Below are 6,877 nucleotides of genomic sequence, written 5' to 3' on the forward strand. Positions count from 1 at the left end.
ATTTAAAATATGAAGAAGATGGTGAGGGTTGCGGTCAAAAAAGAACATTATAGTGTTCAACTATTTATTGTCCGACGTCATCAGGGCTGTTCAAGACGATACAATGTCTGTTTAGCCTGTCGTTAAACAGCCCTGATGAAGCCCTGCAAACGTCCCTCAGGTGGGGGAGATATTGACGCTTCAAGATTAAATTTATGCCAATAAACAAATTGATAATGAAACAAAACTCCTTGAACAACAAGGTGAGGCTATCTGCAAGTATCCTTATTTTCACATAGACACTAAGATCTCATTGGTACTAAAATTTGTATGTTTTGATCGAATGGCCCATACAGTAAATAAACTGGAATTTAAAATATATTTTAACATTTCTAAGCTGTGCAGAACAGAAATCCGGATTTGTTTGCAAAAAATTTCGTTAACATTAAAGCATCCATTCTAGGCAAATTTGTACTTTCTGCTTTCATGAAACTGTATTCCATGGTTGTTTTTGAAAAAAAATATTGAAAATTCTTTCAATAGAAGAATATTTATTAATTAAAAAAAACAACTAAAAAGTGTGAATAGCTAAAACAGTGTTTGTATTTATCTGAATTACGTCAGACATGAAACCACCAAGGCGGCAGGAGTTTTCCTTCTGTTGGTACACAGATTAAAAGTCTTTAATTTTTAAAACTATTATTAAAAATTGATCCTTTATCTACATTAATAAAAACATATTTGGTTGGGTTTCTAAATTGACTCACATTGACGTTATTTAATCATTAAAAATAGTGCTGTTTATTAAATGGCGAAGGTTGATAAATATACAGAACGGTGAGTCATCAATACTTGTTATTAAAAATAATGCATTTAATATTATCAACATAATTTTTCACATTGTGGATATTTGTTAAAACTATCAACAATTCATAATATTATAATATCATTCGGTATGGAAGGACAACAAATCGAACAAATATCAGAAGAACATACCTTCACCATGGTTGACCTAAGTCGACAGCTTACGTACTAGGGAATTTATCAAGAGCAACAGGATTAGATCGTGTTTAGTGGCAAAATAAAAAATATTTATTAGATTTAGAAATTATTTTATCATTTTCGTCACCAATAAATTTCAACTAATGTTTAGACAGAGGTTTAAATGGGAATGAAGTGACGGCTAGAATTGACTTCAGTATCATTTTTTTCGGACTAGTTAGGAGATAAAAATATTAAAAGTCTAGAGATTTTGCAAAGAACTAAATAAAGAAGATGGATTGTCATATTTTTTGATTTTCATTTATTTTTAGGTCCTAGCTTATAAGATAAAATTTAAATTTATAGAAAATTTAATAATAATTGTTTAAATAAAATAAATTTATCCAATTTAAGTCTCAAAACAATCTATATTAAGTCCAACGTTTCGGCCATCCTCAAGCACAATCTTAATTACAAATTTACAACCACATCATTTTAAAAAAAAACAAAACATTATGTAGGTTATTCTGCCGTGGTCAATAATTTCAGTCAAAATTACCCTATTTCGTCAATTCTTCACATTAACATTAAAACATTTAATGTTTTTCACAGTCAAATGTATAATCGTGTAAATTCACTGTGATTAAAAGTTTTAATGTTAGAAGAATAGTCAAGGTAGGGTTACATTGACTGAAATTATTGAGCTCGGCAGAATTACCTCTATAAAGTTTTTTAAAATTGTTGTGGTTGTAAATTTGTAATTAAGATTGTCCTTGAGGAATCGGCCGAAACGTTGCACTTATAAAGTAAAATAGATTGTTTTGAGACATAAATTGGATAAAATTATTTTATTTAACAATAATAACCAGTCACAAGAAAGTGAAAAGATTATGTATAATGTAATAATAATATTAATAAAGGCTTAGCGAACCCGAAGATTCGGTGCCGATACCAATCATTCTCTACATATATCTTTCCAGTGACTCTCCTCCAAAACCAAAACATTCATTTTAAAGCAATCCTCCCATCTACGTTTCGATCTGACAGGTATTCCAGGGGATGGTCTTCTTCTTTGGCGAAGATTGAAGTGGGTTGGCCCAATAATTGTTATCCACCCGTATAGAAAGTGATTGTAATACGGGTTGTTAAAGCCACCTCAAATTGTCTGTCTTTTTCTTGGAAGGCTTTAAAAAGAACAAAAAATTAGCTGGTTCGGATATAAACATTTATTTGGTTAATCTAAACATTTGAAAACTTGATCTAAAATAAAAAAATATGAATAAAACAATGAATACAAGTAAAATAAATAGGCCTTTTAGACAAAATAAAATAGTTAGATAAATTATGAAAACTAAAAGAAACTAATTTACAAAAAACAAATAGATATATAAAATAAATACTGGTCGACGAAAGGTTGATACACTCCGATAGGCCAGAGAAAGATATCTTGCTTGTCGAGATGTGTAGGTCTCAGCTCTGTAGCTAAATACACCGCTGCAATAGCCCAAGCTTGTTGCAAAGCCTGATCGATAGTCCAAATATCCAATCCACTCATTGATTCACCGAAATCGTTAGAACTGTCATGGAAAAAATCGAAAAAAATGTGAAAACTCGATTCTATGAAGTAGGACTTACGGTTAGTTGATTTTAGCGAAAAAGTTGCTGTCAGATCCCAGCTATATACTCACCTTAAATATGTGATTTCAGTTTCGTACGACTTTTCATTTTTGAGCTGGTAGACAAACAGACACTTAGATTTTTTTTTAGACTCATATGACCTCAAAAGAACTCGAAAACTGGAATTAAAAATTGTTCACACTTACTATTCTATATATAGGTAAGTTAGAGTAAAAATGAACGGAGTAAATTAAAAGAATATGTAAGTTGAAATGGATAGAATAAAAGTCAATAATAGCAGTAATAATTGATAGAAACGAAAATGTACTATAGGCATAATAATTAGTAAAAATTAATTATTTAACAATTTTCCGATATTTATATATTTCCATTCATTTGTTATTCCACCGCACTTATTATTCATGTTTATTAGATTTGTTATTACTTATATTTTTACAATTATTATTACTTATATTTACTACAATTGTTATAAATAATATTTATTACAATTGTTATCACTTATATTTATTACAGTTTTAATTACATATTGTTGCGGCCAAACACTTATGGTTAGGCTTGTAGGTTGTAAATATGGGCTAGGCATTGTTTAACATTAAATAATTATCTAATTCATTTATTTGTAAATTCCATGCACAAATTTTCTTCATTGATAATGATCATCTTTCTTTTATTAAAAATGTAGTTATTAATTAGTTTTTTATTAAAGTTTTATATACAGCTGAATATAATTAATGTAATCAAACTATGCCTAAAATATATGTTTTAATTAAAACAAAAAACGAAGTGTGTAATCACCTCGCAAGGAAATCACATTCCAGATAGTTCATTACTTATGCAATTCTCAACTAGCACATTGTAGTACAAGAGAAGGGCAGTTATTTCACACCTATTTTTGATTAATTTAATGAAAACCAACTATTTCCTAGTCAAAATTGATGAGTCTGCCAAGTATAAATAAGCGGGAATAAAAAATGGCGGCTGTTTCAAATCTTCAAAAAAGTTAATTTTTCATTTCAGGAGCTAATATAAATTGATTTATTGTTGTTCAAACAAACTTTCATGTGCAAAATTGTATTGATACGTGAATATCATAACAAATACTACCCCTAAGAAGATAAGTGTCATAAACTACTTTATAGTAAGTTAAATTAACTTTATTTTGCCTGCTGGCAGACATATGAGGGTGGTCTGAAACGTTTCCGACCTAACAGAAATGCAAGACGTTATTTCTGAATTTTTATTTTTCAACATAGTCTCCCAAAAAGTACACGCCGATTTTCGCCATGACAACCGCTGAGGTGTAAAACGGTGTGTTGAGTTATTGAAACAGATTTTCCTTTTCTGCAAATGTGGCCGTTTTCCCGCAAGTTCTGCCTTTAGCTTGTCACTTAATGATCCGTAGTTTGCTCCTGTAATGGTTTTTATTTTTTGGAAATAGTCGAATAACTCTATGTCTATCCAAACAGTCGCCATTACTTTCCCAGCCGAGAAAACAGTTTTAGTTTTTTTCGGAGCTGTTTCCCCCCTTTGCTGTCCATTATTTGGATTGACTTTTTGTTTCAGGCGTATAGTGGTGTATACATATTTCATCTACAGTAATCAATCGGCGCCAAAATTCGGATTTATTGCGCCAACTGAGCGTTGGAAGTGTTCATTGGAACACCTTTTTGGTATAATGTGAGCAAACGCAGCACCCAACGTGCAGATAGCTTTCTTATATCTAAATATTGATTTAATATGTAACAAACACTTTCTTTTGACATGTTGATGGCCTATGCTCTCTCTTCCACTTTACTTCGGCGGTCGTTTAGCACCATTTAGTGCTACTTTGGCGATGTTTTCGTCGGTTGTTACAGTTTTTGGACGTCCCGAACGTTCATCATCTCCCAAGCTCATACGGTCACATTTAAATTCAGCTGCCAAAAATTTCTCTGTGGCCAATGATGGTGCAGAGTCCTCATACACAGAATCCAACTCATCTTTAATTTGTGTAGGTGTATTGCCTTTCAAAAACAAATATTCAATGACAGCTCGATACTCGATTTTGTCCATTTTCAGAAAACACTCACATCAACTCACTCAAACGACTGTCATATAATAAACACTGGGCGTCCAAAATGGCTGAAACTTTGGTGGTTAACTGTCAACAGATGAACAACAAAATCCACTTGCTGCCATCTTCAAGTTACGGTCGGAAACTTTTCAGACCTCCCTCGTATGTACGTCTTATGGTTCCAGAGATATGTATATTTTTTCAAAAATCAAATATTTTATCCGAACAACTCGAAATTAACATTTCGTGAATTTATTTTGTCAAATATCGTGAAAAATACTACCCCTACGATGATAAATGTAATAAACTACTTTATAGCATATTAACTAGCTTTAATTTGAGTGCTAATAGGCATCTGTACGTTAATAGTTTTTGAGATACAGATTTTTTAAAATAAATTCATTTCTTATGAAATGTTGCAAATCAAAAAAGTATGCCTCGCAAACTATTTAACGTAAATATTATTAGGGATCACATTTTAGCAAATTTATTCTACTTTAAAGGATGTTCTCGTAGGTTTTCTAGTGTTGTTGGTTTTTTTGTAAGATATAGGGCTCCAATAAACAGTTAATTTTTTTTAACGTTGTGAAACAGCCGCTATTTTGTATTCCCCCTACCTATACTTGGCAGACTCATTAATTTTGACTTGAAATTATACATAGTTTTCATTAAAGTGATCAAAAATTAGGGTAAAATAACTGCCTTTTTCTCCTCTTGCACATAGCTCTCGAGCGCAATGCTCCATCATAGCCTCAGGTGCCCCTGTGTACACCTTCAGGGGGTACTTTTTCAGCTGCCATATGCATGTTCCTTGACAATTATGTATGATACATTATGATAACTTCCTTAATTTTGTATAATTATTCTAATCTTATCACTGTAATATTCATATTGATTTTCTCTAGATTATGATGTAGTTTTATGTTATTAGATTCTTTAGATAATGATATTTTCATGTTTGTGGCAATTGTATTCTTCCCTTTTGGCTTAGAAAAATAATATAATTCAGATATTTTATGTTTTTTTACTGCATAAACAGTAAATGTAGCGAACGACATATATTTCTTTTTTTTTAGGTGTTCCTAAAGGTAAACTATCAATTGTAAAGCAGGGTCCACACTATGGCGGGGTATGCCGGGCGGGCTAAGCCGGCCGGGCACGTTCGGGCCGGCACGACGTCCACACCGAAACGAAGCCGACCGGGTTATTTCTACCTTATTTTATTATTATTTTAGTTTCAACACCAAGACTGGTGACTTCATTGAAGAGTACTTTTTAGAAGTTCTTTTAAAGTGTCCTTAAAGTGTTAAAGTGTTAAAGTGTTTTCAAAATGATTACCGACTATGACGTCGCTATGTCAGCCATGGCTGTGGTGATACTCGCTTTAAATCAGCCTCCAAAAAGACGTCAAAGAAGATTTTGGATTCGCCCGAGCCTTAGGAGAGGAAGGCAGCTATACAGGGCTAGCGAATTAATGAAAGATTTAATTTTGGATGAAGCAGACTCGTTGAATTTGGAATACCGAAATGACGTTGGTTTCACCAACTTTTTTCGAATGCGGCGATCGGACTTTCAAATGCTACTCAAGAAGGTTGGACCCAAAATATCAAAAAAGAATACCTCTTATAGAGATGCTATTCCAGCAAGCGAACGACTAGCTGTCACTCTGCGCTTCATTGCGACCGGTGATTCGTACCACTCACTAATGTATGTTTTGAAGATCTCCAAACAATGTATCTCTAAAATCGTACCTGAAGTTTGTGACGCCATTGTAGAGGCCCTTCAAGACTACATTAAGGTAAGAAAAAATAAATAAAATAAATTTAGAATAGTAATAACTTTTATTGACATCATTAAAAATAATTGAGTAAAAAAGTAAAAACTATTGAGTGAAGGGGTCCATACTGGACAGTTCTGAATTAGTGGATGCCGATTGTGAATATGATGAAATTGACGACGGTAACTGTGAGGAATATCAAGACGTCGAAAACCATTGAGACGTTGGATTGGTCATGTTGTCAGTGAAGAATGGCGGTAGCGTTTGATTGGGCATGTTAGAAGTAGAAGTCTGGGGGAATGAAGGCACCGTTGGATTGGCCGGTCCAGAGTTTTGCCGTATATTAACTTGTGGCACATTGTACCCATGCTGATGTTCAAGATATCCCATTTCAACTTCAAATAATAATTGGTTGATCTTATGCTGCACAACTAACCTGGTTCGTGGTG

At 32.8% G+C, this 6,877-nt stretch overlaps 1 pseudogene; it reads right to left on the reverse strand.

The window, feature by feature from the left end:
• LOC106686421 (histone-lysine N-methyltransferase SETMAR-like) overlaps nt 1-4,650 on the reverse strand; it is a 6,121-nt pseudogene extending 1,471 nt beyond the window's left edge.
• Between the last annotated feature and the right edge of the window lie 2,227 nt (nt 4,651-6,877).

The sequence above is a fragment of the Halyomorpha halys genome, unplaced genomic scaffold (genome assembly GCF_000696795.3).
Source record: "Halyomorpha halys isolate HHAL.00 unplaced genomic scaffold, Hhal_1.1 Scaffold817.1, whole genome shotgun sequence".
In the NCBI taxonomy this organism is placed as follows: domain Eukaryota; kingdom Metazoa; phylum Arthropoda; class Insecta; order Hemiptera; family Pentatomidae; genus Halyomorpha; species Halyomorpha halys.